Source organism: Urocitellus parryii, chromosome 13, assembly GCF_045843805.1.
Source record: "Urocitellus parryii isolate mUroPar1 chromosome 13, mUroPar1.hap1, whole genome shotgun sequence".
NCBI lineage: Eukaryota > Metazoa > Chordata > Mammalia > Rodentia > Sciuridae > Urocitellus > Urocitellus parryii.
The window spans coordinates 39,325,350-39,334,139 of NC_135543.1; the positions used below are offsets into that span (position 1 = coordinate 39,325,350).

At 36.3% G+C, this 8,790-nt stretch overlaps 1 pseudogene; it reads right to left on the reverse strand.

Annotated features, from left to right (window-relative positions):
• Positions 1-5,682: 5,682 nt before the first annotated feature.
• Positions 5,683-6,518, reverse strand: LOC113191108 (CGG triplet repeat-binding protein 1-like; annotated as a pseudogene).
• Between the last annotated feature and the right edge of the window lie 2,272 nt (positions 6,519-8,790).

Below are 8,790 nucleotides of genomic sequence, written 5' to 3' on the forward strand. Positions count from 1 at the left end.
CAGCACCAAAAAAAAAAAGCAAGCAAGGGCTCAGACATAACATATGATAAAGGACCTGACTCTCCCATGTGCAAGAAAATGTAAATATAAAAAGTTCTAAAATAAAAACCCAAGAATCACTAATTAATAATTTGTAACAAATTGAGTTCTTACTTGTAGAAATGAAATAGCTAGAGCAAAATCAATTATTAGTTGCCTCTATCTAAAAATATCAAAAGTCTTTTAAAACGATTTTTCACTGTAGTTGATGTGAATCAAACTACCAATTAACTGAATTGATATTTACAAAACATCACAACTAATATTAGAATTGTTGTCAATTTTTCAAATTTATTTTCATATTCATAAAGATATTGGCTCACTAAAAAAATCTAACTAAAATCATAACTATATAGAAAATGTTATCTGACTGCAACAGGATTGAATTAAAAATAAAAATAAATAAGATATCTTGGAGTATTCATCTATTTGGGTTGCTATAACAAAATGACACTGGGGTGACTTAACACATTTATTTTCTTATAGTTCTAAAGGTTAGGAAGATCAAGATGTTGACAGGGGGGTTGGGGATATAGCTCTGTTGGTAGAGTGCTTGCCTCCCATGCACAAGACCCTGGGTTCAACCCCCAGCAAAAAAAAAAAAAAAAAAGATGTTGATAGGATTGGTTTCTGGTGAGGACCTTTCTTCTTTCTTCTGGCTTGTAGTTGGCCAGCTTCTTGCTATGCCTTCACATTGTCTTTCCTAGGAGTGTATACTCAGTAAGAGGGAGACCAAGAACATTAATTCTATTGGATCAGTGCCACAAACCTATGACCTTATTTACTTTTCTGTTTTGTTTTGTTTCAGATAGTATCTCACCATGTTGAATGCTGCCTCAGCCTCCCAAGTAGCTGGGATTATAGGTGTGTGCCACTATACCTGTTAGAATAGTAATTCTAACATTTGTCATAATAGCTTAATTTTTTTCTGTCATTTATTTTGTATGCATGGAATGATATCACATGTCTTCAAACAAGCAGCTTTAGTTCATCATCATCATCATTATTTTTTAGGTTATTTTATTTTATTTAAATAGCATCTTGTTATGATTCCCAGGCTAATCTCAAAGTCCTGAACACAGTGATCCTCCAGCCTCAACATCTCAAGTAGTTGAGACTATGGATGTGCATCACTATGCCTGACTAGTTCAGTGTTTTTTTGCATACTATAATAGTATATAAATATATGCTGTTATCATTCAAATTTTTCCCCAAAAAAGATATGTGTTGGAAACTTAATCTCTAATGTATCAATGTTGGGAGGTAGGGCCTATTGAGAGATACTTAAATTGTAAGGGTCCACTCTCATAAATGGATTAATGCCAACTATAAAAGGACTGAGGCTGGAAGTTTTATCTCATGGCTCACTCTTGCCCAGGTGATGCCTTCTGCCATGGGATGATGTGGCCAGACGCAGGCCCCTCAAACTTAGACTTCCCAGCTTCCAGAACTATAACAAATAAATCTGTTTTGTTTAATCTCCAGTGTTGTAAAAACAAACAAGCAGAAATCACTCCGTTCTTTACAAATTACCCAATCCCAGGTATACTATTATAGCAGTACAAAATGGACTAATACATTCTACTGTCAATAGACATTTTGAATTCTTCCATTTTAGATCTAATAACTTCTATGAACTCCATTGTACATATCTTTGGGGACACATATGCATGTGTGTTAAATATGTATTATTGGGCTTGGCACAGTAATCCCAGTGGCTGGGGAGGTTGAGGCAGGAGGATTGCAAGTTCAAAGCCAGCCTCAGCAACTTATCGAGGCACCAGGTGACTTAGTGAGGCACTAAGCAACTTACTGAGACCCTGTCTATAAATAAAATATAAAAAATGGCTGGGGATGTAGCTGCATGGTTAGGTTCAATTCCCAGTACCAAAAACAAACAAACAAACAAGCTGCTGAAGCCATTGGGACTGAATCAACCAAAACTTCCACTAGCATAATATGAGATTCCTGTTGCTCCATATCCTTGTCAATATCAAGTATTAGCAACAACATGTTAGCCATTATGGTGGTCTATATCTTAAATCTGAAATATGCATTCTTTGGTAACTAATGATGTGTAACACCCTTCACAGGCCCAAAATAACTGTACTTAGGTTCCCTTACCAAGGCTTCTGCTGAGGCTATGTTTTTAGTATGTAACTAAGGTCATGAACATCCTGATTCGGTGTACTCAAGGTCACTATGTAACCTATTGGCAATGTGACTTCTTTGTCCAGCCTGGATATAAAAAAGCCCTATTTGTCTTTGAAACTCCAGCCAGAGCAATTAGGTAAGACAAGGGAAATTAAAGCATACTAGTAGGAAAAGAAGAGTTCAAACTATCTCTGTTTGCCAATGATATGTTTCTATATATAAAAGACTCAAAAAACTCTCCACCAGAAAACTTCTAGAACTCATAAACGTATTCAGCAAAACAGCAGGATATAAAATCAACACCCATAAATCAACTGTGCTTCTACACTCCGTTAGTTTTCTTGTATACCAACAATGAATCAGCTAAAAAAGAAATTAGGAAAATTATCCTATTCATTATGGCCTCAAAAAAACAAAAAAGAAAAAAAAAGTCAAACAAACAAAAACTCTAGGAATCAATCTAACAAAAAAAGTGAAGGATCTCTATAATGAAAACTATAGAACACTAAAGAAATAAATTGAAGAAGACCTTCGAAGATACTGTCAAAATGGCCATACTATCCAAAGCGTTTCAGATTCAATGCATTTCCCATGAAAATTCCAATGAGAAAAAGCAGTCATGATCTGGGAGCAGTGACACAATCCTGTAATCCCAATGGCTCTGGTGGCTGAAGCAGCAGGAGGGTTGCAAGTTCAAAGCCAACAATAGCAACTTAGTGAGACCCTAAGCAACTCAGCAAGAGATCCTAAGTCTAATAAAATACAAAAAGGAGACGGGGATTTGACTCAGTGATTAAGCACCCTTGGGTTCAATCCCTCATACTTAAAAGAAAGAAAGAAAGAAAAAGCAGTCATAAAATTCATTTGGAAAAATAAGGGGCCCAGAATAATGAAATCAGTCCTTAGCCAGAAAAGCAAAGCGGGAGGCATCGCAGTACCAGACATTTAAATTACATCACAAAGCTACAGTAACAAAAATGGCATGGTATTGGCACCAAAACAGGTATGAAGACCAATGGAATAGAAGACACAGAGACAAATCTACTTAAATACAATTATCTCATACTTGACAAAGGAGCTAGAAACCTACAATGGAGAAATGATGGCCTTAAATAGTGCTGCAAAAACTGGAAATACACATGTAGTAGAATAAAACTTAACCCCTGTCACCCACCCTGCACGAAACTCAACTCAAAGTGGATCAAAGACCTAGGAATTAGACCAGAATCTCTGAACCTGCTAGAAGAAAATGTAGACCTAACATTCCTACATATTGGCTTGATAACTGACTTCCTTAACAAGACTCCTAGTGCAAGAAATAAAATAAAAAATTAGTAAATGGGATGACATCAAATTTAAAAGCTTCTTCACAGCAGAGGAAACAATCAAGAACATAAAGAGAGAACCTAGAGAATGGGAGAAAATCTTTGACACTTGCACCTCAGGTAGGGCATTAATATCCAGGATAAATAAAGAACTCAAAAAACTTAACACCAAATAAAACAACACAGCAAAAACAAGACAAAAACCAAATAACCAAATCAATAAATGGGCAAAGTAACTAACAAATACTTCTCAAAGGAAGAAATATGAATAGTTAACAAATACATGAAAAAATGTTCAACATCTCTAGCAATTAGAGAAATTCAAATTAAAACTGCACTGAGGGGCTGGGGATGTGGCTCAAGCAGTAGCACGCTCACCTGGCATGCATGAGGCCTGGGTTCGATCCTCAGCACCACATACAAACAAAGGTGTTGTGTCCTCCGAAAAGTAACAATACATGTTGGTGAGGATGTGGGGAAAGGGTACACTCATACATTGTTGGTGGGACTGCAGTTTGGTGCAATTATTCTAGAAAGCAGATTCCTTAAAAAACTAGGAATGGAAACATTTGACCCAGTTATCCCATTTCTGTCCAAATTTTTTACATATTTTCTTACATTCTATTAAAGAAGCTTGTTTTTTTTTTTTTTTTTTTTTTTTTTTCCTTTTACATGTAAGCCTTGAGCAACTGGCATGAATCTTTGGAATCTGATTTTGGACTTTTTATTCTTTTCCATGTGCATATATATGAATCAATACCACAGTGTTTTTATACTTGTATTAAAAATAACTTTGCCATCTGCTAGAGTAAGTTTTCCAACTTTTGTCTTTCTAAAGTCTTAATTTTTGCTTGGTGTGGTGGCTCACACCTGTACTCTCAGCAGTTCAGGAGGCTGAGGCAGGAGGATTGTGAGTTCTAAACCAGCCTCAGCAATTTTGCTAGGCCCTAAGCAACTCGGTGAGGACCCTGTCTCTAAATAAAATACAAAAAAGGGTTGAGGATGTGGCTCAGTGGTTAAGTGTCCCCAAGTTAAAAACAAAAAACTTAATTTGCTATTTTTAGTCTTTAATTTTTTAATTATTTATTTATTTATTTTAAAAGTTTTTTGGTACTGGAAATTAAAAATAGGGCCTCATACATACTTGGTAAGTATTCCACAAATGAGCCACATCCACAGTTGATTTTATTTTTTTATTTTGAGATAAGTGGTCCAGACTGGCTTTGAACTTGTGATCCTTCTGCTTTAGCTTCCCAAGTAGATGGGATTACAGGTGTGTGCTACCATGCCTGAATGTTTTTATTTTATTAGTATTATTTTTGTGATGGGGTTTTGCTGTATTGTCCTGAATGCCCTCAAACTCCTGGGCTCAAGTAATGATCCTGTTTCAGCCTCTCAAGAAGCTGGGACTACAGTTATGTGCCATTGCATCTGGTGGTCTTTCTGCCTAACACAGTTCTTAAATTCTGAGGGCAGTAATCCCAGGAATTTTAATTTTTTTTATATTTATTTTTTAGGTGTAGATGGACATAACACCATGGTTTTATTTTTATGTGGTGCTGAGAATCGAACCCGGGTCCCGCCCGTGCTAGGCGAGCGCTCTACCACTGAGCCACAATCCCAGCCCCAGGAATTTTAATTTTTTCGAAAACAAACAAACAAACAAACAAAGGAACATGAGACGTTCTTTATCCAGAAGAAATATGTTAACTATGTAACTTTAAAACAGAAATCCTCATCTATTATCCACCAAAATTTAAAGACTGCCAATAAAGACAATTAATAGCCGCAAGTAATTTAGTAAAACTCAACAGATGATGGCCGTTCAGGTACCACATTTCTAAATCTTCTGGAATTCATAAGCCTAAAGCTTTGCATTGCTTGGTATGTAATTATTTTTCTCCACTCATCTTTGTGTGTGTGTGTGTATGTGTGTGTGTGCGTGCATGTGTGTCTAAATTGTCATATTTTTGTTATTAGCTAAAACTATTTGAAAATAATCTTAAAATAAATTCCCTCTTTCTACCTGAATCTCTAAGTGGCTGTGCCTTTCTAATGATTTCTCTTCTTGTGTTTTCTCCATTTTTCTCTCTCTTTCTTTTTTTAACACATGACTTTAATACTCCACATTATTATCTTGATCACAACAGTGGTAACCTCCTTGTCAACAATCTTGTGAGTTGGGGAGCTGATTCTCATTCTCATATCCATCAGGCAGACATGCTCTCCTCAGCTGGTCTGACTTAGGTATGGAACCTCCATTCTTCACATGGCCAGACAGGAAAGCAGGAACTGTTGGGTGATCAGCCTTCTTAAGGGGGATGTTGGCTTCCAGGCACATTTTCACTGACTTTCTCTGTTTGTGCAGTACTTTTGCACTGACGAGATGCAGTTAGGGGCCTCTGCTTCTTTCTCACATTTTGCTCTTCAAATTCTGCCTCCCTCTTGGTATGGGTCTTTGACTTGAGGTGGGCGCTAATAGCAGACTTGCGAACATGATTCAGAACCACATTGCAAGAAGTGCAGAAGAGTTTTCCTCCATCTTCATGAAGCTCACCTCCAAACTCAGTGACACGATCCAGGGGTATCACTTACAAAGCAGTCTTAGAACGGTTTCGGGCAGGTGGTGCTGTTAAATTGTTCCATTTTAATCCTGAATTAAGTTCGGATTAGTTTCTAGTTTTGTTTTTTTTTTTTCCCTTGATACTTCGTAGTGAAGGGTTTCCAGCGCAAAACCTCAGACACATCAAATCCTGGCACTTTCCATTTGTTCACACCCGAAAACGCCTTCTAATCAGTTTTCAACAAGTGGTGGTTGGGAAATAGTTTCTGGGCTTGCACCCTATTTTCCCTGAAGTGCCTTTACTTCTAAGTTTTCCGACCCGCTCTCTCCATTTCTCTTTTATTGTCATCTTTTCCTTCCAACACTGGGGGAAGATTACACAGGAGATTCTTGTGAAGTAGGCTTGCATCTAAAGGGCAAGTATGGTTCAGAACCATGGAGAGCAGACCACACAGTTCAACAGTCTATTACAAGATAATGGCAAATCTGAGTGGGCCTTGTTCTAAACCCGAGGATTTAGAGCAGTGCCTGACATATAAAAAGTATTCAATAAATGTTTGTTAAGTGCAAAGAATTCTTTATAGTGGAACCAATTCAAACGAACACTTTCAGAGTTCTTTTTTTTAATATTTATTTTTTAGTTGTAGTTGGATACAATACCTTTGTTTTATTTATTTATTTTTATGTGGTGCTGAGGATTGAACCCTGGGCCTCACACATGCTAGGTGAGTGCTCTGCCACTAAGCCACAACTCCAGTTCTTGATACATGCCACTAAATCATTTTTCAAAAGTGGAGTATTGGGCTTAAGATATGGGTGAGTGGTAGGAGTATATGCTCAGCATGTGTAGGTCCTGGGTTTGATTCTTAGCATAAAATAACATCCACCAAAACAAACAAACAAACAAAAAAGACCTATAAACAAAACAGTGTTGATGAGGCATTAGTATAAAGAACCATTAACTATAACTTCTATAAATTCTCTCTTCATATCCTTCTCTCATTTATTGTATGTGGGTGATGAAATAAGTGCCTACTCTGTACCTGGCCTCAAAAAACTCAAAATTCAGATGGGAGAATATACGACAAATGATCATATTATGATGAGACAGATTCTATACAAGAGTATACCATGGGACACAGATGAACACATTACCTTTACATATAACAGTCAGGGAAGGCTATCTCATGAGAAGGTGACACTTGAGTGTTGAAATAATAAGAATTAATCAGGTGAAACTGGGCAAAGTGGTGCACGCCTCTAATCCCAGATACTCAAGAGTCTGAGGCAGGAGGATTGCAAATTCAAAGTCAGCCTCAGCAATTTAGTCAGGCCCTAAGCAACTTAGCCAGACTCAATATTATAATTAAATTAATATTATATTTTAAAATATTATAACTATAATTAATTATATATATTATAATTAATAAATAGGGTGGGGGATGTAGCTTAGTGATTAAGCACTCTTTGGTTCAATTCCCAACAATAACAAAAAGAATCAGGTGAATAAAAAGAATGATGAAATTGGTGAGATTAAAGGGAAATTTTGTGTAGGACTCTTTGCCTTTCTCACCCATAATACTTTCAATAATATATGATGCTCACTGGCCATGCCTAATTGAAGCAAGGATGGACACCCCAAAATAGCTAATCTTTTATCTATCTTTTTTTCTAATTGAAAAACATTGCCATTACATTTTTGGTAGGCTTTATTGAGATATAATTCAGAAATCATACAATTTGCTCATCCAAATTATACTTTTAGCACAGTTACATAGTTATGTATGCATTCATCATCATGATCGATTTTAGGGCATTTTCATAACCCTAGAAAGAAATCTGGTATTCCTAAGTAGAACCTCCCAACTCTCCCAAATCTGCCACCTCCTCCTTCTACCTACTATCCCTAGGCCAACATTTATCTATTTTCTGTCTCTGTAGATGTACTTATTCTGTATTTTTCATACAAATAGAATCTTGTAATATGTGATATTTTGTACTCAATGTCTATCACTTAGCATAATGTTTTCTAGTTTCAGCCCTGTTATAGCTTGTGTTAGTACATGTATATATTTGGGTACTAGGAATTGAACCCAAACAATAAGGGGCACTTAACCACTGAGCCACATCCCTGGCCCTTTTTATTTGGAGATAAGATCTCCCTAAGTTGCTAAGGGGCCCACTAAGTTGCTGAGACTGGTCTTGAACTTGTGATCCTCTTGCCTCAGCCTCCTAAACTACTGGGATTACAGGCATGTGCCAAGATGCCTGCCTAATGGTTTATTTTTTTTTTTTTTATTATTGGCAAATAGTATTCTATTGTGTGGATATAATACATTCTATTTATCCACTCATCAGTTGATGAATAATTGGGTTATTTCTACTTTTTGACTTTTATTAATAACATTGTTATGAGCATTTGTGCAAAAATTTTTGTGTGGACATATTTTCCTTCTGTGAGTGGACCTGCTGGATCATATAGCCTAATGTTTAATAATTTGGAAAAAAGTTGTTTTTTTTTTTTTTCAAAATAGCTGCAATATTTTACCTTCTTAACAGCAATATATAATAGCTCACATTTCTCTACATCTTCACCACACTTGTTATTTTCCTTTTGATTATAGTTATTTTAGTGGGTATTAAGTGATATCTTTTTTTTTTTTTAGAAAGAGAGAGAGAGAGGGAGAGAGAGAGAGAGAGAGAGAATTT